The sequence below is a fragment of the Equus asinus genome, chromosome 3, assembly GCF_041296235.1.
Source record: "Equus asinus isolate D_3611 breed Donkey chromosome 3, EquAss-T2T_v2, whole genome shotgun sequence".
In the NCBI taxonomy this organism is placed as follows: Eukaryota; Metazoa; Chordata; class Mammalia; order Perissodactyla; family Equidae; genus Equus; species Equus asinus.
This window is the reverse complement of record NC_091792.1, coordinates 86,046,069-86,072,707: the sequence shown is the minus strand read 5'-3', so window position 1 is coordinate 86,072,707 and position 26,639 is coordinate 86,046,069. Positions and strand designations below refer to the sequence as shown.

The following is a 26,639-nucleotide window of genomic DNA, read 5'->3' as shown; positions in this document are numbered from 1 at the left end:
GTGTATTTAGAAGCATTTAGCGATCCAGAAAACATCATTAAGATGCTGAGTAAATACTATTTCCAAAATAGTTATCAGATGTTACAGAATGAGATACACATAATCCAATAAAGCGGGGCTCTTGAGGAAAAGGGACATTTCTTTTTTTTTTTTTTTCAGCTGGGAAGAATTCGCCCTCAGTTAATGTCTGTTGCCAATCTTCCTTTATCTGTCTCTCTGTCTTTTTTTTTTTTTTTTTCTAATTTCCCTCCCCAAAGCCCCAGTACATAGTTGTTAGTTCTTCTATGTGAGCCACTGCCACAGCATGGCTGCTGATGGATGAGTGGTGTGGTTCCGTGCCTGGGACACTGAACCTGGGCTGCCGAGGCAGAGTGCGCTGAACTTTAACCAGTAGGCCATCAGGGCTGGCTCTTCTTATTTATTTTTTAATTCCTAGGTCTTGAATAACAGTTTTAACATAATGGGTTTGCTTAAGCATCTATCAAAAAAATAAATAAAACTGAGGCATAAGGATTCCATGTATAAACTAAATAGTTTGTATATATTTTATTAAATTTTTTTCTATGTATTGGTCTCTGTAGACAGGCATTGTTTTTTTAAGATGTGTCTGCTGCTTAGAGATACTAATTTTTATTCTCAGTTTTTGTAGGTGTTTGCTCTTCCTCCTATTAATCAGCACTGAGATTATACTATAGTAAATTCTGTTTTATAATAGTTAAGACCAGCTTTGGAGTTTGGCAGACCTCGGTCTGCTTGATTCTAGGCATTTCTGCTGCTAATCCATCCCATGAAGTCCGCCTAAAAGTTCACTTTCATACGTCTGCCTGCGTGTCTCTTTCAGAGATCTGTTCTATTCCGTTCTGTTCTTTATCCCTTCGTGTGTGTGTGTATTTTTCACTTTCATCTTGAGAGTTATAGGTAGTATAGTGCAGTGATAAGGTAAAGGACACTGCAGCTAAACTCATTCCGATTCCACTTCTGCTACTTACCAGTTGGATCAGCTGGGGTAGATGATTTAATCCCTCTGTGTCTCAGTTTCCTCATGTGTGAGGTTGGGATAATAATATCGCTGACCTCTCAGAGGTGTTGTAGGATTTAATGTGCTAATACTTGTAAAGTGCTTAGAACAATGTGTGGTGCTTATCTAAATTTCTTCGTGGGTCTTTGAAAGCTGATTAGAACTTGCTACCCCGTTTCATCCCAGAGTATTTTCTGAGCTGGTTTGATGTTCGAATTTCACTCTGACCTAGTTTGAGTTCTTCCTTTGGCGTGCCCCACCCCGGCCCTGCAAGTTCCTAGAACTCTGTCCACACTGCTCCAGTAACCTGAGTTCTCACTGTCAGAGAGGGTCCATGTCAAGCCTCCTCTCTTACCCTTTTCTTCCTTCCTTACCCTATGATCCCTGACCTCACAAAACACGGATTACAGAGTCAATTGTAAACTTTTTGAGTGTAGACAAAGAAATTAGGCTTTTGTTATCCCCAGACATTCTTTATTACAGCACTGAGAAAACAAGTTACTTGATAAACACATGGTAATTGTAAAATTGTGTTTGTTGCTAATCTATTTTCCAAAAGAGAAATTTAGATATGATAGATAATGATATAGGTCAGAATCGACTTACACTATTTACAGTTTCAGTTGTGCATTTACTAATAGATTAGGAACAACCAGAGATTGTTCAAATTGTGTATTCCCTGAAACCTGGTGTTTGAATAAAATAGGATCATCGTAAGGCTGAATTTCATTCAGGTAGGTGAATAGTTTGTGTTTATTCCTTATTAGATTTTGGTTGTGAGGAAATTATCCGTTTTAGTAGAAATAATAATAGTAGAAGTTAACTGTGCTTACTATGTGCTAAATACTGCCTGTCTGCCAACACCTAATCTTGACTGAAAAGCCATTAAAAAAAAAGACAAGATGACTTGGGAGATTCCAAATTGAATTATAAATTTTGGAAGCATATTTTTTAAATGGAAGATTCTAGTTTAGAGATTTTTGTGTTTAACAGAAATGTTGCTTCTAGACAGCTCACCAGGCTGTGTCTGGCTCTGGAGGATACTGGTGGCTGGTGGTCAGCAAATGAGGTGGGACACTGGAGGACACTGTCCTTGGCAGCGTGGCATGGTGAATAACAGTACTCGGGTTTTCTTTTCCACTAAAAAATCTCTCTAAGATCTTGAGGCGATTCAAAGTGAAAGGTGAAGAAAATAGTAGCACCCTGTATTTATTTTGCAGTTGCTCTTTGGTTTCTAATTTAGGTTGTGTATTTTCCTTTAATGTTTCATTTTGACATAATATATTTTAGAATGGACTTTTCTTGTGGATAAACATTTTATGATATGATTTTCCTCAAGTTCTAGGCGGCAATGTGGCTGTGTTTTATTTACTTGAATCGTTTGTGATGAGAACCAGACTCAAACTTATTTCAGAAATAGTGTTAATTATACAAATGAAAGAGGCAGATATCTTTTTGATTCATCTGCACGTTTCAGAGTGGCTCTGTAGTGCATTCCTGAAACCATATCTAAATAATCATACAACATCTACTAATGTTGGTAGATATTTTATACTTGCTCATTGGAGGTTATATTTAGTTAAATGACCACATTTATGAGATTCAGTAATGAGATTCAGTACATGGGGAGCTAGTACAGTATATAGTAATGAGGTTAAAGGTTATGGAAGACGGATTCAAATATACCTGATGAATTGTATATTTAAATTGTTCTTTTAAGTATTGCAGATTTTGGCCTATATCCTACTGGTAATTATAAAACAAGACAGAAGTAAAAAAGATGGTAGATCAGGTTATGTTCAATGTTTTGAGTGGTCAAAATTCAAGGAATATGTGTTTTAACAGCAATACTGTAAAGGAACAGTGGTCTTTGGCTCAAGTACCCCCCATTGTAATTACTGGAATCCAGGCTCCAGAAGACCCTCTATTTGGGGTGCAACTTCAGAATTGATCTCAACCTTTCCCATTTTGTGTTTCCTTCATGGCAGGTGAGAAGTAATAGTGGCAGGTGGGAGGATGTCAGGATGAAAATCAGGATTAAAAAAAGACTTCTCATTAAAGAATCAATATTAAGGGACTGTTTAAGAGGCTTTAGGCAGACGAGTAGAGGGAGGAGGAGGACTGGGAAGTCATTTTGGATATTAGGGTGACCTGAGTTCCCTGGGAAGGAAATGTTTGTTAAATACTATTTCTGAGTGGTTTTGTTTTGTATTTCTTTTACAAATGGATCACTTAATAAAAGTCAAAGACTTATTAAAAGACTTAAACTGTGTTTAAGTAGATCATTTCTTAGAATTTCTGGACTATAGATTAGGGACTTAGTTATCTTAGGTTATTGCATTTGAAAAAGGGGTACCTGCTCAAGATACTATATTTATATAATTTTGGAAATACTAGGACTAGAGGTTAAAAGTCAACAAAAAGTCAAACTTACTTGATTGCCTTTTAATCAAGTTTATTTACATCATATTTAAAATTGTAAATAAGGCTAATATTCAGAAAATCTTCAACTTACTATTTTTTCTATTTAAATATATATTTTATATTACACCTAAAAATATTTTTAACAGCTTAGTGGTATATGGAGGTTTGTTTCATAATTTGTAGATGATATACTTCAATACAATAATTTACAGAATTTTGAGAATTTTCAGGTTTATGGATCTAGTCTAGATTAATTCAGAAAAGTAAATGCAGATTTAGTTATTTTTATTTATTATAACTAATATAAGAATGTATTATATAGTTCAAAGTGTAAATCTCTTCCTACTGTTTCTTAAAATCTTCTAACAGTTCCCATGACCTCCAAGATGAAGTCCAGCATCTCTATTACAGAAGCCTGATTTTTTTGGTTATTGATTTGTGAAGCTTCTCTATGTCCCCAGTCTGTTCTCTCTCCCCTTCCTAGTAGGAGTTATATCACCATTGATCTTCTCAAGCTCTCTACTTCAACTGTACCCTGTCGCTTTTTAGAGAATGATCATTGGTTTTCTCTAATCAGGAAATACAGGTCATGAGAGGTGTCCACCAGCTTTCTGCCTCATACCAGCATCCACCTGTTTCCACACACTCATGAGGCCTCCTTGCTTTCTAAGTTTAAGGATTCTCCCTTCTGCCCCGAAACAATATGATTGAGTAAGAATTCAATCATATTCTCTCTGTTTCCTCTCACTCTCCTCCTCTCTTGTTCATCTCTGCTAACGCCTTCTTTATAAACTCTTTCCCCTTAGCAAAACCCTTCCCTGACCCAGTGTCAACCTCTAAGTATTGCTATAACTCTCCCTCTGGAAAGAAGTAGTCTGTGTTCCTGACCACCCATTCATTGTTTACTTCCTGGAAGTAGCTGGAATTGCTTTCATCAGGTTGCTAATGACCATTGATTTGCCAAATCCCATAGACACTTGTTTCAGGCCCTGGCATATCCCCTCTATCCAGTGGTGCCACATATTGAGCACACAATAAATATTAATTAAATGAATGACATTTTTCACTTCTATTATCTTCTCATTTTATTTATATGACTTCCCCTTCTCTAGGCTCTTTTACTGGCTCTTAAATGTCTATGTTCCCTAAGGCTCTGAGAGACCACTTTGTGTCTCACTCTGGCCTTCTCTGGATCGACACCCCATTCACAAACGTGCCTCCAGATATACAGCAGGTCACTCACCTGAAGTCTCAATCCTTATTAAGGCTTTGATCTTTTTGCATGTTCTGTAGATACCTCAAACTCAGTGTGTCCAATTTTGAACTCATAATCAATCCCATAAAATGTAGTCCTTTTACGTTATTACCTGTAAGGGACATCCCTGTAAGTGACATCACCAGACACGCAAACACCGAACCATACATCTGGGAACAACTCTCTTGCTGCCTCTTAGTTTTGAGCCTTCGTCTTCTCTTTATTCTTACATCATAGGGCCTTGGCTCAATGCCATCTCCATTTTCACCTGGAATGGCCTTAGTTAGGTCTCCCTACCTGCCTCTCTAGCTTTCGCTATCTATGTTTCGTAATTTTTTTCTTGTCTTTTTTTATTTTTTTTAGCCTAAAGAAAACTTTTTAGAATTTCACCAGGATGCGTAAGATTTTTTTTTTTTTTAATATTTGCTTGTGATCTCTTGGGAAAACAGAATTTTTCAGAACCTTCAAGAAGTGATTGACGCATTGCTGAATACATGTTTATGGTTTAAATATAATATTGTATTTTTGAAGATTAGTTTTAGATGCAAATTAAGATCATAATGTACTTATCAATAAAAAAGAGGGCTCCCCACTGTCATTGGCTTTGGGTGTGAGGAGATTAATGGGATAACAGTTCCTTGAAAGCGGCCACGAAGTGCCCTTTGTTTCCAATGTTGAAGGATAGGTGTGACTTTACCAGTTGTATTTGAGAGAAAGGCCGTTCTAGGCAGAGGGAAGACAAAAGCCAATGCTTAATGCCATGAAAAAAGCAGGGTGGAAATACTCTTGGAACATGAAAATAAATGTTTTGAATTTATGTAAATGAAATTGACTCATTAATCAAAAGTATTGTATAAGAAGATGAGTATATATATTCAACTGGTCACTTCAATTTATTTAGACAAATATTTCATCTCAGATTCCCGATTTGGTAGACTAGACTTGATGGATTGAATGCCACACTTTAATTTTGTCTGTAACTCCTGAATTCTCATCTGCTTATTTACCTAGTAGTCTGAGTCTCCTTGGAGTCATTATTAAAAGTTAAATGTTAGAGCTCTCTGAGGACAGGGCTAAACGTTAAGAGCTGTATCTTAAATTTCTCTAAAATCTCTTTTTTTTTAAAAAAAGCTGTAGTTTGTCTAACAGTTTCTTAGTATCTTATACACACATATACACACACCTATAAAGGAGGAATGATAATTTGTATTTCTATTTGCTAGATAACTTGTGAATCTAATTTTACTCTTTCTTTAATGTAAAAGATAAACCTCCATAGCTTTTCTTTTAAAGTCTAGAATCATTATTCATATATTGTATGAAAACAATTTTACGCTTTTTTTCTTCAGACCTTTTTCCTTTATATTACTAAGCACCAGAAGAAAGTCACATTTTTCCTGTGATGCCAAAATTTCTTCCAGATCACATGCTGAAGTACCCTTTCCTTTTTCCTTTGAGGCCCTTCTTAGATGATCAAATGTAGACTTTTAAGTATATATGGCCAGCTCTTTAATCTGAGCAACTTTGTCTAAATTTATACTATTCAGATAGCATGTATCTTCGATATTCAGCTTTGCATATGGGCTGTACTTTAACCAGGTAATATTTATTTTTCTTCTTCTTTCAGATTTGCCTGAAATTAGAGGTGTGTTCCATCTATATTGTATGGGTTCAAAAGACCTGCTTGGTTTTGAAATACTCACTCCTATTCAATATAAAATAAAATGTGACTGTGTTTCTCTAAGTTTGTGTACTTTTCCTAATTGGTAACATTTTAATTTGTTATTTTCCTTGAGATCACGTAAGCATTTCTTTTAAAAATTTAGTTTTGATAAAATGGTTCATGTTTTATACACGCTTGGCCTTTATTTGTGTAAAGAAGTGAAGCTGAATGATTGTAAAGAGCAGCAGCACCACTTTCCCCATGAGATCTGGGCAGTATTTGTGTAAGCGTAACAAATATCCTTCAGAGTGGATGAATTATTACTAGTACTTTCAAGGTGATATTTAGCAAGACTTGTAAATGTAAATTTACAGAAAGCCTTGTAAATGTAAAAAGTTACATTACTTATGGAAGAAGTTGCAGAGAAATTTAGATTTTAAGGAAAAGAAATTTATCTTGTTGTCCTAAACAGTGTTTTAAAACTCCCATTTTTATAAATTCTGACTAGTCTTAACTTAATTTTGCTTTTGAACCTTTGGATAAAAACTCATGTACATGGGTTCCTGCAATGTGAACTTAGTGCCATATTTGGGCTTGTTTTTGTGATTTTTCTTTCTCTAAACTTGGAATGCAGTCTTGAAGAATAGGTTTTTGGCTCTCAAGGGCCATCATAGTTCTTAATCACTGTGTCTGTGGAGTGTCTCGCTGATGTAGCTCTCAGTGTATTGACTTCCTCTTCTATTTCCAGCCAAGATTTTTTGAAATGTTTCAACCAAAAAAAACCAACAAACGAAAAACTGCAGTTTTACAATTTGTGATAGAAAACATCTTTACTTGGTTTATGCTATTTGCTGTGTGATTATGGGATTACTGCTATAGTAGAAACTGTCGACTTCAAGTTATCAGTGTGCCTTTTGGATTAATAGCATCCTTAGCTTTTATTTTTTCTCAGTCCTTTTGCTTGCTTCATTATACCCTTAACGTATATCTTTAAGAATGGAGAATTGGGAAGAAAAAGAAATGACTTAATGTTTCACCGTTCAATGCAACTTTTCTTGAGTATGTGAGAGTAAATTTAAAAGTTTTTATTACAATGAGGCTTTGTGTTATCTGTGGATTTGATATTCTTCTGGCAAAAATTATCCTCTGTTAGCACAGTGAGTTGATAATTGCTCCAACATTATTGAAAGTCTTATATTGGATTCTGACCTTACTCTGGAAGCTTTTTCTCTAAAATTGAGATGATACAGAGAAGGTGAACATGACTCAGAGTTTGGGATTTCCCATGTCAGCGCTGGAAGGTGTCTTGTTGTATGCTCTTGAAGAGCAAGTATGGAGCTGTGGAAATGGCCTTAGACGTGGAGCTGAATAAGCTGAGTTCTCAAGTAGACTCTGTTGTTTCCTATGAGTTTCAGACACTCGTCTGTAAATAATCATTTTTTTTTTTTTTGCTGTTAAATGCTGCATGTACGTTATCTTTTTAAATTTTTATAGTACATGTGAGCTAGGCATCATTATCCCATTTTTACAGATGAGGAAACTAAGCCTTAGAGAAGTTAAACAGCTTGCCTAAGATCACACAGCCAGTAAATACAGAGCTGAAATTCATACCCAGGGACTGTCTGACTCTAAGACCTGCCTCTTCACTGCTCTGCATTCTGCTCCTTGTAAAGTACCATGTGGTTATTGTGAAGATTAAATAAGCAAATGTGTGCGTCCTTTGTAAAGTAAGCTATTAGTCTTGGTATAGTAAAATATGGACATATTTGGACCTTGGAATTGTTAATCCCTTCTGCTATTTTAAAGCTTTACATTTCTTTCATAATTTTGTATATAAATATTTTACACCTTCAGAATTGTTAATATTCTGTCAATGTCATGTTTCTTGATCTATGAAGTACTCATATGTTATTTTTCAAAACCTTTACTAAGAGAGAAGGAACTCTATGATTCCCTCCCATCCTGTATTCCCTGGATTTTTGTTCTGAAAAAGAAATCAATGGTTTTGCCTTAGAATCGTCTTTAGGATTTTCTGGACTTCAGAATTTAATAATTTATTTTATTATTAACTTGTAATTTCATGCTAAAGAACAAGATCTTTAACATGCCACTATTTTAAAAAATAATACAAGGTAAACATATAAAAAAGGATTGATTGCTTTAGTAAGAATACTGAATAGTCAAAAAATTTCAAACAACTTAGTTTACTACCTATAAACATCAGCTATTTTGAGTGTTGAGCACTACTGAAATACTTTAAGGTCTGCTTTACTTAGTATGCATTGCTGAAATACCCTAAGGTTTGATTCTAGAATGCTTGAAAAATTTTAAATTGCAAGAGGAAAACAAATGAGTGCTTGCTCATGTTGTAACACTTTTCTGTAATTTCCCTCAATTTTTGAGGTTGTCCTCTGGTACCTTTATTCAGGTTAGGAACAGATTTTAAGTACTCTTGATTCCAAGTAATTTGTTTAATTGTCTTAATGCTATCTTTATAATGATTTTAAGCTGTGGCGCTCTGTGTGCAAGGGCCCGGGGCTGGATAATTGACAGCCAAGCGGTGAGGTCTGCTTTCTCTTACTGGCCTCTTGGTAGCCTCTGTGACTTCACAAGGGTGTTTTAAAAAAATCGTTTAACCTCTAGTAGCTTTGAAGGCCAAGTTCTCGAGTATGGTTTGGGAATTCAAAAATGATAATTTAAGTAAAACTAAGTGTAAATATTTGTAGACAAAGCCCTCAAGTCTAAACTGTTGTTTAAATACCCTCTAAAAGTATAAAAATGTTTTTCAAAATTATTTTTTAAACCCAGGAGCAATAAAGGATGAAAAGTCCCCATCAATGTCATATGTTTAGGGTTGGTTACAGGTATTTGTTTGAAATATAAATTTTGAAATTCTAGTTTTTGATTAAAGTGAGACTATATGAAATTGTTAACGTTACTTCTCAGATGGGAAATAGAGAAATTTCTCCTTTGTCTTCCATACATAGTATGAATTGATGTCTGCTGGTTTTTGTTATATGTATCTTTTATTAGCGATTTCAGGTGTTTAGCATAGCCCCATGTAAACATACAGCAATAGAAGGTGATTGTTTTGCCCAGACAGTTACTTAAAAATGCTTTCTGTGAGCCTAAAACAGAACTTTGATGAAGGATATGAGAGATTACTCTCTGCTCCTAAGAAGTTTGGAGTGAAGAAATTTCAGTTTGATACAATTCAAGGGTAATATAAGTCCATACTGGCTTTGAGAGGTTTGTAGGATAAGTCTTCGTTTATTGGGAAACCCAACTGATGAGCTTGTCTCTGGGGTCTCCCAGGACCACCTCACGTGTGCCTAGACTGTATCTAGAAATATCCTATCTGAATTTTGTTTGCCTTATGCCAGACTTCCTGGGTCAGCATTGATCAGTCTTGTATCGGGTGTTCCTGATGACATTCTCTCACCTCTCTCGTCTGTCTGGCCAGAGCTTTATTTGTTCTGTCACCTCAGAGACTCTCCCTTGAATACTGACCACCTTACTAAATGATCCTCAATCTGTTTCTCGTTTTATCTGGGCCACTCTTCTCTGGTTCGCCTGTGTGCCCGAGCTTTTGCTTTCCTCCTCCAAGGACCTTTGTGTAGCTTGGATCTTCTACCTGATCTTTCTGCTCCTCCTGCTTTTCTAAGTCTTGCCCATACTTCAAGGCTATGAAATCTGACTTTGTAACCTCATTTATGTTACTTATTATCTATTCCTTATTGCCTTTAAAAAACATTGTCATAGAAAACACGTAACATAAAATTTACCATCTTAACCATTTTTTTGTACTGTTCAGTGGTGTTAAGTATATTTACATTGTTGTACAACAGATTGTCACAACTTTGTCATCTTTCAAAATTGAAACGCTCTGCTCATTAAAGAACTCCCCATTTCTGCCTCCTCATGGCCTCTGGTGACCACCATTCTACTTTCTGTTTCTGTGAGTTTGACTACTTTAGGTCCCTCATATAAGTAGACTCATACAGGATTTGCCTTTTTGTGACTGGCTTATATCACTTTGCATATGTCCTCAGGGTTCGTCCATGTTGTAGCATGAGACCAGCATCTCCGTTTTTAAGGCTGAATAATATTCCACTGTATCTATCCACCACATTTTGTTTATCCATTTATTCATGTGTGGGCGTTAGGGCTGCTTTCACCTTTTGGCTATTGTGAAGAATGCTGCTATGCATATGGCTGTGCAAATGTTTCTTTGAAATCCTGCCTTCAGTTCTTTTGGATATATACCCAGAAGTGGGATTGCTGCATCAAATGGTAATTTTATTTTTCATTTTTTGAGGAACTGCCATACTGTTTTCTATTGTGGCTGTACCATTTTATATCCCCACTAACAGGGTAGAAGGGTTTCAGGTTCTCCACATCATCTCCATCACTTGTTATTTTCTTTTTTTAATAGTAGCCGTCCTAATGAGTATGAGGTGAAATCTCATTGTGGTTTTGATTTGTATTTCCCTGATGATTAGTGATTTTGACTATCTTTTCATATGCTTGTTGGCCATTTATGTATCATCTTTGGAGAAATGTCTATTCAAGTCCTTAACCCATCTTTTAATTGGGTTATTTGTTTTTCTGTTGTTGATATGCAGGAGTTCTTTATATAATCTGGATATTAAACCGTTACCAGATATACAATTTGCAAATATTTTCTCCCGTTCTATAGTTTGCCTTTCCACTCTGTTGATTGTGTCCTTTACTGTGCAGAAGTTTAAGTTTTGTATAGTCTCATTTGTCTGTGTTTGCTTTTGTTGCCTGTGCTTTTGCTGTCATGTCTAAGAATTCATTGCCAAATCCAATGTCATGAAGCTTTCCTCCTATGTTTTCTCCTAGGAATTTTAGTTTGTCTTATATTTAGGTCTTGAGTCCATTTTGAGTTGATTTTTGTGTAAGGTAAGGGTCCAACTTCACCCAGCTTCTTTCACATGTGGATATGCAGTTTTCTCAGCACCATTGCTGAAGAGACTGTCCTTTCCCCATTGAGTGGTCTTGGATCTTTTGTCAAAGATTATTTGACCCCATACGTGAGGGTTTATTTCTGAGCTCTCTGTTCTGTTCTGTTGGTCTATATGTCTGTATTTATGCCTATGCTACACTTTTTAAAAATTATTGTAGCTTTGTGCTATGTTTTGAAATCAGGAAGTGTGAGACCTCTAACTTATTTCTTCTTTTTCGGAATGGTTTGGGCTATTTATATTGCCTTTTACAAGTCAATACCATATGTAGCTATTCATGTTTGTGTTTCCTGGACTTGTTGCAATGTCTGGCACACAATAGTTATTTAGAAAATACTAGTTGAATTACTGCTGCAAGCCACTTTTGCACTGAATTTGTGTGCTTTGGATTTTGGGTGAAGGGCTGCTGATCTTCTCAGATAGTTGTGTCGTACACAACCTATATTCCATCTGTGTTGGAATGAAAGGAATGCAGCTGAGTAGTGAAAACAAATTTTCGCTACAAAATAAGCAGATGAAGGAAACTACAGTGTCAGAATACTTTTCATAGTAAAAAACTATGTAATTCTTAGAGATTTTCTCTGAGAATGTAAAGACTCCTTGAAGTAAGAGGATAGAAAGTATTCTGGTACAGTATGAATTAATATGCTTAACCTATTTAAACGAACTTTTCTTTGGTGAATTTTTTTTAAATCAATGATGATCTGAATTCTAAAAAGTAAGAACATAGTGCATTCAAAAGCTTTCCTCCATAAGTGATGTAGTTTCAACATTTATTAAAGCCCTGGTGAATGAGAGGAAATAAGAATATTTTATTGCTTTTTGCTATCTATGAATTCAGTGCCCTAAGCAAGGAAAGTGTTTCATATTTTAAAATATTTCAACAGAGACAGTTAAGTTAATGAATGGACAGATGTTCACTTTTCTTCAAATTGTATACCTGCAGTGCTCCTCTTTGTTAGCTGATAGCACACCTAGATTATCAGTGGTGTAAAGTGGTTTACAGTTCCTGAAACTGAATCAACATTAGTTCCTATGAGATATATACTCTTATGATTGGGCCATAGGAATTTCCATAGGAATTCTCTGGAGACTTCCCTTTTGTCCTAGTGTCTGTCTTTGGGCCATGAGCATTCTGTTCCCAAAGAGTCAGGGCAAATTATCATTTGGGAGTAAGACATGGAGTTTCTCTGGATACTCAGTGCTTATTGTGAGAATTGTCACCCCAGCAGATTGTCCAACCTAAAAAGATGCTGGGGAGCAAAAAGCAAGCAGTCCCCAGCCTGACAGTTTCATTTTATCAGGTCTGCTATTCTTTTGATTTGACTGTTAGAAACCAGAAATTTACCTCTGTACTTTCATGAGTTTAAATTTATAGGAAAATGTCTGGAGGAGTTGGGGCCCCTGATCTAAACCATGTTCTCTCACTCCTCCCAGTTTCAGAGAAGGTTGCCAGTTTCTCACAGTCAAAATTCATTTTTTTGTCTGGATTCATTTTTTTGGGAGAGGTGGCGAAAAAACATGGTGTCATATGATTTAGATATTTGTGCTTGATTCTAAGACTTTCACAAATTAAATATACTGTTCCTGTTCTTTGATAGTCATGAGTCACCAACTCTTTAGAAAAAGAGATTATTATGAGATAGTATAAAAGAAAGAAAATAATAAATATTTTGTTTTTGCAAATTGTAATATTGGGTGATTGACTCAGAATCAAAGTTCCTGGCGTATATTAGGCACCCAGTATTTATTTATTCAATGAAGAAATACAATTTTAATGTAAACTACACCTTGAAAATTATCTAATCCACTCCATTAATCTACTGAAGCTAACATTTATCATTGAGTGTTGGACATTTTCAAAACACCGTGACTTTTTAGAGATGAGGGAATTGAAGCACAGAGGAAGTTTAGTAACTCTTTATCTAAGGCCAAGATGAGACATGTTTGTCAATTTTTTAATTCCTAGTTACTTATCGAACGTCTGGTCTGTACCAAGACTGTGTTTCTGAATGAATTGGTCTTATGTAAGCATTTCAGGCATGGCTGCCTACTGTACGTGTTTCAGTTTGATGCTCTTTGTAGAGTGATGTGACTTATGTTGATTGTGTCATTTATTAATGGTTTTTGTGTGTGATTTGAATCCTTTTAAACTTGTGACAACTTTAAAACACAGGGTTAATAAAAAGTAAATTAACTAATTTCATATTTGGCATAATCTCATATAGATGTGTTTTCGGACTATTAAAATGTTCTATTTTATGAATCCAGATAAGGTCTTTTCTGATTTGGAGTTAAATACAATTGTATTCTAACAAAATTCTATGGTAACTTTGAACTATATATGAAATTCCTTTTTTGTTGCTTTCAGATTGTGGGAGTTTTATTACGTTAAACATGGCAGTCAAGTCTCTTTGTCAATTTAATTCATATATTAATTTGCCTACTATATGATATCATTATAATGAAAAATGTTGTTACAGTCTTATGCTCTACCGTATTTGACCACACAGACATTTTGCTTTTAGTCTTCTTCCTTATTCTGTCTCTCTTGCTTATGTGTTTTAACTGGAAAAAACACATTCCATACCTAATTAAGATCTAATTGTGGCTTATATAAATTGTGGCTTATATAAATTGTGGTTTATATATATTTATATAAATGTAGAATAGGGTATTGGTGATGTGAATACTAACAAAGGGCTACGAAAATCTGATTATTTTTCTTACTTTCTATTTTTTAGTAAATATACTTGGTTAGAAAAATGTTATAGATGAAAGTCCAGTTTATATATTTAGCCTCAAAGTCTGTGGCTATCCTTTTAAATAAGTAAAATCTTTACTTTAAATAATATCCTCAAACTACAGGCCTACTTTGACTTCATATTTGCTACTTTTTGGAAAGATTTCAGACAGATTTCATATGGTATCTATAATTCTATTGGACAGAGTAATCTCTTCTCATGTTTAAAGGCTAGCAGCTCAAAAGTTAGAACTTTCAGATGCAAAAGAGCAAATATACTTTTTTTTTTTTCCAATTTAATATGCATTACCGTTGGCTCAGCATTTGAGTTGGTAAGAGATCACCCACAGTTTTCTCAAGCCAACAGATTAAAGCAAATAGCAACTCAACATTTTTCCCCTTTGTTGACAGGGTGGAATTCAACTTACTCTTTCTTAGATGTGAAAGGAAGGGAAGGTCATTTCATGCTTTATTGATAAAAGTAAGGTCATAGTAATTGTTAAAGAGTTTAGGATGTTTTTTAGGCGTCATTTTTGCTTTTTGACATTCTGACTTTGTGGTATGCTGAAGTCAACAGAAAGATAATATATTTTATACAATGAATGGAATGTACAATTGTTCCTTTAATTATCAGTAAAAACACATAAGATAAGGAAGCTGGTGTAAATCAACATGATAAAGTGCATGTGGATTTGTTATATAATGAGAAAGTAACTTGTGCCTTTCATTTGAAATGTTGGCTTACACACTTAGTCTGTTCATCAAACATTTACACACTTGGTAATAACCTTTTCCCAAATATGGCTGATATCATCATGATAACATTTTTCAGGTTAATACAAACTAGATTACAAAATTATGCTGTTTTCAAGCAAATCCAATCCATTATACTTTCGGGCTGATAGTTCTAGTTGGCTTCACTCATGTGAGAGGGCAAATGTGAAACAGGTGGTGTGGACATCAGAGGCCCCCCCCAAAGAGAGTGCCACAGACCTGGGTGACTGTTCACTGGTAGACTCTTTTCTAACCAGTTTGTCCTTATGTGTAGCTACGTTTTATAGTGTGCTACAGTGTTCAGGCAGTGTTACAAATACTTCATATATATAATCAATTTATTCTTTACAACAACTCTGTGGAGACTGTTAAGATTCCCGTTTTATAGATGATAAAACTGAGCACTGGAAGGTTATGAGACCTGCCCAAGATTACACGGCCAGAAAGTGGCAGAGCTGGGATTAAATCACAACCTCGTGATCTTTACTGCTAATAGTACACTAAAAACCTAGAATAGTATCTGAACAATTACCCTGTAGCTGACCCTTGGTTATCATACATCAGCCGACAGCTTCTGCTAAAAACTCACGTTCTTGGCCAAATCCTTCTTTTATGTAAAACCCTTTGTTTCACAAATATCTCTTAATTTTTGACCACCTCATTTGCTTTCAGTTAGAAACAAATGTATAAAAATTATTTGTGTGGGAATACCAGAGTAACGACTCTCCTTTAATCTCCACAGTTCTGTCCATGTTTTTAAAGATTTAAGTTATTGTAATGAAAGGTGAAGATAATATTCAATAAGAGAATATAATTTTTACCTTTCGATTAGTGAGTCATCATATTTTTAGTTTTCTTTTAAGAAAATTGTTCTAGAAAATGCTTCATTTCATGTTTCCTGGAATATTTACTCAATATTATAAGATTAATGGCAAATCCTATGAGAGGAAATCACTGCATATTTCTCTGAAAATTAAATATTTAGGAACATGAGTTAAATGCTTGTTGGCGTGCAGAAGTTCACTTTCACAGCGTGACTGGTTGTAGAGGCAGGAAATGCTGATCAGAAAGCCTTCAGAGTAGCGTGTGGAGCAGGAGATCCGAAAACCTGCCCACGAGGGCTGTGTTATTTTCAAGTGTGTTACACCTTGTTCTTCTGTATAAACCTTTCTGCTCCTTCTGTAAAGAAAGGTAGTACCACCCACCTGGTGGCAGCCACCTGAATTATAGACGTGGGACCGGGAGGAAGTAAAAAGGCTCTAAAGGCTTTCAAAGCTAAATCTCTTGATTGCCGCCAACTACACCTAAGGTGAGCAAACACCTCTTCAACGTGAGACAAAGTGTTAGATGAAGAAAAAGAACAACGAATGTGAATTAAAGCGTTTGAGGATCTGGAGGTCAGAGAATTTATAAGTCAATTTAGAAGTGAAATCTTAATGCAACTTGAAAAGAGAATAGAATTTTTCATGGGTGCTTTAGTGAGATTGAGCCAGTTAATTCCCCATAAGAAGAAAATAAGAAAAGATGACAATATGAAAGAGGTGACTTGACGCTTGTTCTGTGTGAACATTGCAGAGTGAACTGGTTCATAATGATAGGAAGATGTGCTTTTATTTTTCTTAGATCTTTTCTAGTAACAAATGGGCCATAAGAAGAATAAAAGTTACACTTCTTAATGTGTTTGACTTTAATTTGCTACAGTGGACTCTATCAAACTTTTTATACTTTAGGGCCTGGCCCCATGGCCAAGTGGTTAAGTTTGCGTGCTCCGCTACAGTGGCCCAGGGTTTCGCTGGCTCGGATCCTAGGCACGGACATGGCACCACTCGTCAGGCCACATTGAGGTGGCGTCCCACATGCTACAACTAGAAGGACCCACAACTAAGATGTGCAACTATGTACCGGCGGGATTTAGAGAGATAAAGGAGGAAAAAAAAAAAAAAAGATTGGCAACAGTTGTTAGCTGAGGTGCCAATCTTTAAAAAACAATTTAAAAAAAAACTTTTTATACTTTAAATCTTTACTACATATACTCAGTAAGGTTTTCAGAAAGGTACTTATTCCATATTTATAAAAGATTCCATTGCTTGCTTAAAAATGACCATTTTAGAAGATGACAGCATAATTTTAGGTAAAAAATGAAGAAATGATGCAATTTAGAAGTATTGTTTTTACTGCTTTTTGAGCTATCAATACAACTTAAGTTTTTCCCCTGGGTTAAGTGTTTTGAGGTTAAACTTTCAACATGGTAAAGTCCAGAGCCACTACGTTATGCCATTATACTGAAAAACCCACATTGACTTGGGTATCAGAATCACGGAATTTTCCTCATGGGGAGAGTTCGGTGAGAAAGCAAGCCAGAAACAGTAGGTCTTGATCTGGCTGCTGTCTCTGTCTGAAGGATAGCACGTGGGGCTTGGGGCAGGGCATCAGCAACTTCCAGAGGGAGGAGTTTGGAAAAGGTTTCTCCTGGTTTTTGAGTCTTGCTTGTACTTGTTGGTGGGATCAGAGTTCAACCCCAAGGAATTTACCAGGAGTTGGGATGGGGTCCGAGAACTTGTCAGAGGGCTTGGCTTCAGGGATGGGATTTCCTGCTAGTCAGTGAACTGGAATAAATCAGAAAATCTGGGAGAACCTCAGCCTATCGACTGTGCCCTCATAATTCTGTTGGGAGAGGGCATGCCGCCAGGCTCCTTTCCCTGGGAGTGAGATTTAGAATTAAAATTTAGACTACAGGATCAATCTCAGTCCCACCCCCCAAGTATGTGTAAGGCTTCCAGCACATTGCTGGGCTTTGTGAAGACAGGCCAGAACAGTGGGAGTTGCTCAGCCTGTAAGATAAAATTTGAACATATTATAAGACAGTGAGATCAAGGAAGGTAGAAACTGAAATGCATATATATTTCTCTAGAGATATCAACTATCAAATTTCATTTTATATGTTGTCTAGAAATATAATTAATAGGACAATTAAAACAATATTTTTAATAGTGAAAATAATCCGTGCTTATTGTAGGCATAGAAGATAAAAGGAATTCTGTCAGCTCAATGTTAGCATTTAAATATTCCCTTTTCATCTCTCTGTCTCTCTCTGTATTGAAATTGGAATCATATTGTCTTTATTCTTGAATGGTCTTACAAAACACAATTTTAATGGCTGTACAATCTTCCATTGTATTGTGTCAAATTATATCTCTATAATATATTCCTGAAGTGGAATAACTAGGTCAAAAAATGGAGAACAGTTTTTAAGGTTCTTGAACCATACTGCAAAATTTCTTTCCAGAATGCTCCATGATTTATATCTGTTTCAGGAGTATATGAGGGGACTGGTTTCACTGAGTATTATTTTTATGAAAATCTTTGCTAATTAGATAGGGGGAGTTTTTTATTCTGTTGTTCTAATATGTTATTCTTTGATCCATTCTGAGGTTCTACTTTCTTTTTTTTAATTTCTGATAGACTTATTCCACTAGACATTTGTATTTCATCTTCTGGGAGTTTCCTGTTCATGTGTTTGCTAGTTTATCTATTACAGTTTTAGCTTATTATTATTTTTTTTGCGATCATTATGTAATTAGTATTCTTGATTCTTTGGCTGTCATGTCACATGTTTTTATAGTTTGCTGCTTACCATTCAATTTGAATGAGTTTACTGAAGTATAGAGGCTTCACACTGTATATTCAGGTATGATGAATTTTTCTATATAATTTCTTCTAGTTTCCAGATTTAGAAAGCCAAAAAATGACCATTGTGATGGTAATAATAGTTAATAGATGGGACATGTACTATACTTCTGGACCTATTCTGTCATCCACTCTTCATAACAATTAGGAAGTAGTTGCTGCTAATAACTTGTTTGCAGATGACAAAACCAAGACAGAGAGAGATTAAGTTACTGTCTGAGATAACCCAGTAAGTAAATGGTAGAACTGGCATTTGGACTGGTCATGTGGCTCCAGATCCTGTGCTCTTTACCACTACCTCAACTCCCTGGGAGAACAGAACGGACAAAGGTATTCTTAAAATGACTGAGGTATTAATGGAAAGCATAATGGAAGATGATTTATTTAATACATGAATTTGATTCTCATTTTTCCAATATTCACTGATTTCTTTTTCTGTTGATTGTTCCAGAAGACATTTTTAAAAATTTCCATTATTATAGAATTAGAGCAATATCTTAGGAAAATATTTTGTCTAACCATAGTTCATTATGATTTTCAGTGTCATCAAATCACTGTGTGTATGACAAGACTTAACTAGACGATGAACAATTAGTTTTTAATACAAAGTTTGATAAGTTAAAAAGAACCCTGCACATTGAAAATACTGTAGTTATACCAACCATATGGATTATTCACATTTCCTAGATTAACTCTGAATTTGAGTAATTATGGATTTGTTTTTTGTGACTTTCATGCAGTGTCTAAGAGAAATGCTTATCACACCAACAAAATAATTTTTTATGGAGCCTCTTGTTATTTAAAGTGGGAAAACAACCAGAAAATCCCTCTAATTTTATTAGTGTTTTTTTACTTTTTTTAAACATGCAAGAAGTAAGTATATCCTTGTCATTTAGTGAAAAATAGAATTTTCCTAGCAGGAAAACTGAAAGTTGCGTGTCTTTGATTGGTTTCCATTCAAGAACTGGCAGAATCTCAGAGAGTACTTTCTGAATCATGGTTGTCTCTATATATTTAAGGCAGAACAGCTAATTTGGCCTAAATATAAGGAATTAAAATTATATTTTAATCAACTTTTCAAGATAGAAAACTGCTCTTTTTTCTTTCAAAGGCTTGTGGGTGAAAAAGATGCAGCCCAAGAGCTGTGGCAATGAAAGGAGCTGGGTTCAAGTTCTAGGCTTAGGCGAATATTTACCCTCTCTAGGCCTCCTTTCCTTCAGCAGTAAAATAAGCCCATTGATTTCGCCTCAGTGGATGGCTGTGGTCCCTTACAGCTCTAAAAATAATCTTTGTGGAATTGGCTGAGATCTCCTGGAGGAGTTTACAAGTGAAATGAAAGACTCTTAAGGGTGAGACAGTCTCAACCTGGCTGTGCACCTGACCAAATTTGCCAGGCTTTGAAAAATGCTGATTTCCTTCTCTAAAGGATTGTGATTCTGAATTCTAGATTCCAGACTCGGGACTGTATATTTTTAAGAGACTGATTTGTGAATCTAATGGGTAGCCAAGTTTGGAACTACTGGTCTGGAAAAGGCTCCAAGGTTGCTGTCTTTTACTCTTCTCTCTCTCTTGCAGGGCTGGGGAGGAGGACATCTTTCTGTGGACTGTTTGATTTCCGTCTTCCTCAGAGGGGAGTGTGATAGTCATTAGTGTCTTTTCTATTCCAGGAAGCAAGAAGTATTCTATCACCAGGTAAATGTTTTCATATGGGACCACGTACAGCTCTGCTTTATCTTGGAAACAAGAAACATTATTCTCTTAGCAGAGTTTAGCCTGGGGGTGGGGAATAGGAAAGGAGATACGTAAAGGTTTAGCTGGACATTTGCCGATTGCCTTTCCCCTCCGTTATTGTTGTTTGTTAAACTATTTCTCAGGTGCTATGGGAAGCACTCAGCATACGTTGTTTCATTTCATCTCATCAACAACTCTTTAAAGGAGAGGATGTATTATAATCTATTCTTTTTTACAGATGAGGAAAATCAGAAGCAGAGACTTTGTTTACCCGGTGCAGATAACCTGGCTGGAATTGTAGAATAGTGATTTGAATTTAGGTCAGTCTGACTCACAGTATTTTTAAAAGATACAGTGTCTGTGGTTTTCCAATAGTGTTCTTAAGACCTCCTGGAGGATCATGAGAAAGAGGTAAAATGGTTTCTATAAAGAGCATTTATCAGATATCATAATTATAAATGTAGGAATTAGTAAGTTTAAAATGTTATCACTGTTCCAGTTTGGGTGGCAATGCAACTTGAATGGATAGCTCTTCACCTTCAGAATTGCTTATAGGTAAGTGCAAAATTGTCACCAGGCAAAATTATGAGACCCAGTGGGCTCTTTTGCTTCTCCTCCTTCTCCTGCCGCTCCTCCAAGTTCCTTGGGTTTTTAGGCAGTACCAGTTCTGAGCACAGGGCTCTTTACACTATCTCCCCTTTCTGGCAGCGTCCCATAGAAACATTTAAACCTGGACCTGGAAAAGTAATGGAATTCTAGTTCACCTCCCTTCTTCCACTGATGAGGCAGCTGTGTTAGCTGGATTCCAGTCCAGAGTTCTTTCTTTCAGAAGATGATTCTGGATTGGAGGTAGCTTTTTGGGACAGAGTATCTGTGAACTCTGAAGACTACATGCCAGAGTTGTCTGTCTGTACATTTTCTGGACCGTAACTTCATCAGAGTTTCCAAGGAGTCTGTGTCCAAAAAACAAGACAGAACAGAGAGTTTTTGCATTCCATCACGGTGGCATTCTAGATGGTTTTATCTTACATTTTCCATCTCTGCCACTAATCAGATATTACTGTGATAGCTCATTCTCCAAGGCTTTTTCATTCATTACTAACACACATGCTCATTTGTTTATACCTTTCTTCTATTTTCACAAAGTATTTGAGATTGTTCATGTAAAATATCAAATAACTTGTTAGTAATAATTTGATTTTGATCCAAGGGGAATGCATTTCAAAATGTAATATATATATTAATACATTTCATAAGCATTTCATCTAGTATACTTCCTTAAAAGATGGTTTCTAGATGGAGAAGTCTTTATTGCAGTTTGGTCAATATATATAAAATATAGAGATTTTGAGGTATAAAATATAGGATGCCTATTTAGCTTGACTTTTTCTTTCTAAATTATATTTGCTTCATTGTTATGATTTTGCCAAGCTTTAATTTGACTGTTTTTCTAATCTAGAGGTTGAAAACTTGAATGCCTTGGGGTTGATAGGAGTAGGGTTGGTTCAGGGCGGGACAATAGGGAGTAGTAGGAACTATAACAGAATAGAAAGTAAACACACTGCTGAAGATTTTACATTCACATTGTAGGAAAAACACTGATAACTTAACAAACATAGGCAGGGGAAGATGTCTCTGACCCCTCTTCTACTTCTTTTGTGGAACTAAAGATATGTCAATAATTTGGATACATTTGCAATTAAACTATTATAAACTAAAGCAATTGATTTTTCAGTTATGCTTTGAGGAGCATGCCATTTTTTGATCCATATCTCTGTTCTTCATTAAGCTGAAAATTCCTGGAGTAGATAGACTCCCCAGAACCTACCGGAGTGTTTGGCACACAGTAGGTGTGTTGAAAACACATTTAGTAGTATAGTCAGTTCCAGTCCCTTGTTATTCCCCAAATCTGTCTACTCCTGTGCATCTCCACCGTCAATACCCTGATCTGCTGTCTTTTGCCTAAATCACTGTTGTAACTTATAACCTACGAAAAGATTTTTTCTGGCTCTGGTGTGATCCTTGTCAATCTCCTTTCCACACTGAAGCTAGAGAGATCCTCCAAGGATTCAAAACTAATGATATAATTCCTTCAATTAAAAGCCTTTAATAGATTTCTAATGCTTTTGGGGTAGAATCTTAATTAGCTGCCTATTCATCTAACTTCATATAAAAAACTGACCTGAAGTCAGCTAAATGGAGGATCCCCTCAAATCAGATAGGAATTATGACTCCTCTAGGGAGGTATCAGAAATTTTACATAACCTTGTTTAGGTGTTACAGAATTTTTAGACATTAATAAGATAACATCTTATGAAATATCAACTGCAGAGTTAAGTTTCATATTTACAGATTGTGGCTTGTTAATTGCAAAAATGGCCCCAGTTCTTCCCTTTTCCTTGTTTCTATCTCTGCAATGTGACTTTGCAGTTCTTCCTATTAAGAAGTGGAGTCTGTTTCCCTACCTCTTGAGTCTGTGCTGGCCTTGTGATTTGCTTTAGCTAATAGAATGTGGCAGAAGTAAAGGTATGCCAGTTCCCAGCTTAAGCCTCAAGAGCCCTTGCTTGCTTCTTCTCTCTTTTGGAACCCTGCCACTGCCATGAGAACAAGGACAGAATAGCCTGGTGGAAGGTGAGCAGCCAAGTGGATCACAGCCAAGCTGTTAGACTTGAGGCCGGCCATTCCAGACTAGCTACCAGCCAGCTGACCCTGAAACATGTAAGAGAGTCCACCTGAGATGAGCAGAGCCAGCTACCCAACCTGCACCTGACCACACCTGTTTGAATGAGCTCAGTTGAGACCTGAAGGACCTTCCAGCTGACCCATAGGTTCATGAGCAATAATTAATGTTTGGAGGCACAGTTTTAGGGTAGTTTATTTTTGTAGCAATAGCTAATAGGTACACAAATATCAGTGCCTTTTCCATCCAGTCACTGAAAAGAAGACTCAATAAAAAAGGAGCTAATTAGAAATGTTGCATCTTTATTAGAAAATCATCATTATCGATGTTTAGAAGGGTCTGACAAATGCATCTGCTTATTCCTAAGAATTTGCATAGAATGATGGTGGAGTTTGAACATTTTCCTATTCTGATTTGTTTTTTGACTGGAGCCATTGGAGCTAACATATTTATTACCAGAGAAGAAACTCATAGAAAAGACATTTTGCCAAAATAGCTATCATATCAGTTTTGAATACAGTGTTCAATTTATATAGAAAAAGAACATGACTTTCATTTCTGACATTACAGCATAATAACTATTTTGAAATATCTTTCAGAATTTTTAAAATATAGAATATAAAAAGGGCAATCTAATGTTAAATATGACTTTTAAATGCATTGCTGAGCTAGCAAGGGAAGTCAACAGAGGCCAAAAATAAGAAAACGTGAATCTAGAAAAATAACAGTTTGGATCTGACAGTCTGGTGACCCAACCCTGAAAGTGTGGTGTTCTCAGCAAAAGAGGATGTACTTGGATTAAAACTTTTCCTACAGAAGGAAGCTTATTAAAAGTCTGGAAAATAAGACAATAGAAATAAGTCCAAATATATCAGCAATCACAATAAATGTAAATGTACTGCAAATGTAATATAATGTTCAAAGGTAAAGATTATCTCACGACATGGAAAAAAATCCAGGGCCGGCCCGGTGGCACAGTGGTTAAGTGCGCACAGATTCTGCTTCAGCAGCCCAGGGTTCGCCAGTTTGGATCCTGAGTGCAGACATGGCACTGCTTGGCACGCCATGCTGTGGTAGGCGTCCCACATATAAAGTAGAGGAAGGTGGGCATGGATGTTAGCTCAGGGCTAATCTTCCTCAGCAAAAAAGAGGAGGATTGGCAGCAGTTAGCTCAGGGCTAATCTTCCTCCAAAAAAAAAAAAAAATCCACCTATGTGCCATTTACAAGTACCATGTCTAAAACGTTAAAAAATGGCCAGCCCTATGGCGTAGAGGTTAAATCTGGTGCACTGTGCTTCCACAGCTGGCTTCATGGGTTCAAATCCGAGGCATGGACCTATGCCACTCGTCCAGCCATGCTGTGGCTTGAAACCATAGAAAATAGAGGAGGATTGACATAGGTGTTAGCTCAGGGCTGATCTTCCTCAAGCAAAAAAAGAGGAAGATTGGCAATAGATGTTAGCTCAGAGTGAATCTTCCTCACCAGAAAAAAAAAAAGGTAGAAAATAAAAAGTGAAAAAATATATATCAGCCAAATAACAATAAAAAGTAAGCTTGGGTAGATAGAACATAAGAAGTCACACTTTAAGATTAACATCATTACTACAGATAAAACAAGGTCACGACGTTTTGGTAAGAAATTCAAACATCCCGAAAGAGACAGCACTTCTTAATTTGTGTGTATCTAAAAGCATGGTTTAGATTTTTTTATAAAACTAAAATTAAGTGAGTTCACAAGTTGAAGTTAACAAGTGAACCTTTTCAGTAGATTTGAATGTAATGCTCTTTGCTATTGACTGACCAACAAGGTCCCAAATCAGCAAGCATATAGAAGAGTGGAGCCACACAAATGTGACATTTGACATAATGGCTCTGTGTTGTGTACTGCACTGCAAAATTGTTGAATACACATTCTTTTCAAATTCATGAGAAACATTTTCTAGAAGTGACCATAGATCTTCCAGGTAGCTGAAGACAATGGAGGGTAGTGTAGTAGGTAAGCTCCCCAAATCTCCTCTCCAAATGATATGAAACAAATTTACAACTACTAAATTTCTATGCAAAAGTACACTTTCAACATTACTTGAAGACAGAAGATGTAGAGATGGAGGTAACGTGAAGCCTGCTGTCCTGCACACTCCTGGTCCACTGTTATGCTCATGGGGCAGAGCTTTGCAGTGTACAAACGCAGCCTGAGGACAACTGCTGGGAAGAAGAAGAGTGATGCTTACGAGGGACCCTGAGGAAGAGCTGGAGAGACCACCACAAGGACTAGATACAACCCAAACCTGAAAACACTAAAAAAGAAACTGGGAAGATCAGAGCAAGACTTCAGAGAAAGGATTTAAAAGTCGGTGTTATTTAAAGGGCCAGACCAACAATTTGATGGGAAAGTTTGAGACATGCATGGCTTTTCAGGGAGGGGAAAAGGGAAAAAGGAAGTAAGAAGGGTTCTTTGGCAACTGAATGGTGAAGGAGTAAAGAGGGAAGGGGGTACATTTTGGGTTCTACAAAACAAAAAACCACAGTCTTGAAGGACTGACAACTCCCACCCCCACCCCCAAGTCAAATAAACTAACAGATGGACGAAACAAACCAGCTGAAGCACCTGGACTTTGCCAGACTGACAGAAAAGAGCACCCAAAATATTCCATTATTACAAAATGAACGAAAGGAAAGTAAAATCTATACAGATCTATTGAAGAAAATTGGGAAAGGAATTTTCACGGGAATCAACAACATAATCAAGTGGAGGAAAATACTTCCCCTGTCCTGACAACCAACCAAGAGGTAGGAAAAAAAACTATGTCTGCAATCCAAACAGAATTCAATATATTAAACGAGCTTTTAAGAATATGAAACCCAACTTTAACTTAAAAACCAAAAAGGAAAGATGAAAAATAATGTAAGTATTGAACTCAGGAAATAAATGGAAGAAAAAGAGAAAATTATCTAGAAAATAAAGATAAATTACAAGGCACCCAAGGGAGAATAGGCTCAAATGAAAATAAGACATATCAAAGAAAGGCAGTATCAAAGAGAATACAAATGACATAAACAGCAAAGTAAATCAGAAAGTATTGGAAGTGGAGGGGCTGGCCCCCTGGCCGAGTGGTTAAGTTTGCGTGCTCTGCTGCAGGCAGCCTAGTGTTTTGTTGGTTCAAATCCTGGGCACGGAACTGGCACTGCTCATCAAAGCATGCTGAGGCAGCGTCCCACATGCCACAACTAGAAGGACCCACAACAAAAAATATACAACTATGTACTGGGGGGCTTTGGGGAGAAAAAGGAAAAAAAATCTTTAAAAAAAAAGAAAGTATTGGAAATGGAAGACAGACAATGAAGGAATAATGTAATATAGCTCCTTTCTTTCCTTCCCCTCTTTCATTTGTACCCTCTATGTATGTGTAATTAAAAAATACTGTGTGTATCTACTGATCTTTTTCACAGTCTGATGGTGGTACCAGGGCTGATGGTAAATTACAAGTGGGAGGATGGAGGAAGGCCTTCTGGGAGATGGTGCTTTCTGATCTGGGTCTCAGAGAACTGGGGAGGATTATTGACAGGCGAAAATGGGGAAGAAGAAGATCATTGTAGGTGAAATTCTCTTACTAAAGGCACAGGGGCAGGAAAATGTAGGCTGTGTTTGGCAAATGCAAGTAGTTGTGACTATAGG

At 36.3% G+C, this 26,639-nt stretch overlaps 1 protein-coding gene across 10 annotated transcripts in view; it reads left to right on the top strand.

Moving 5' to 3' along the window:
* The window catches only part of BMPR1B (bone morphogenetic protein receptor type 1B), a 377,622-nt gene that overhangs the window by 85,758 nt on the left and 265,225 nt on the right, over positions 1 to 26,639 (top strand). The window contains exons 1-2 of one of the 10 annotated variants that reach the window (XM_070505340.1): positions 20,211 to 20,244; positions 20,522 to 20,603. The exons of 8 other annotated variants lie outside the window; for them this stretch is intronic. The gene's annotated coding sequence lies outside the window, so the exon portion shown is untranslated. Of the gene's footprint in view, positions 1 to 20,210; positions 20,245 to 20,521; positions 20,604 to 26,639 lie in introns of those variants that run through there. One more of the 10 variants, XM_070505341.1, reaches the window with a different exon arrangement.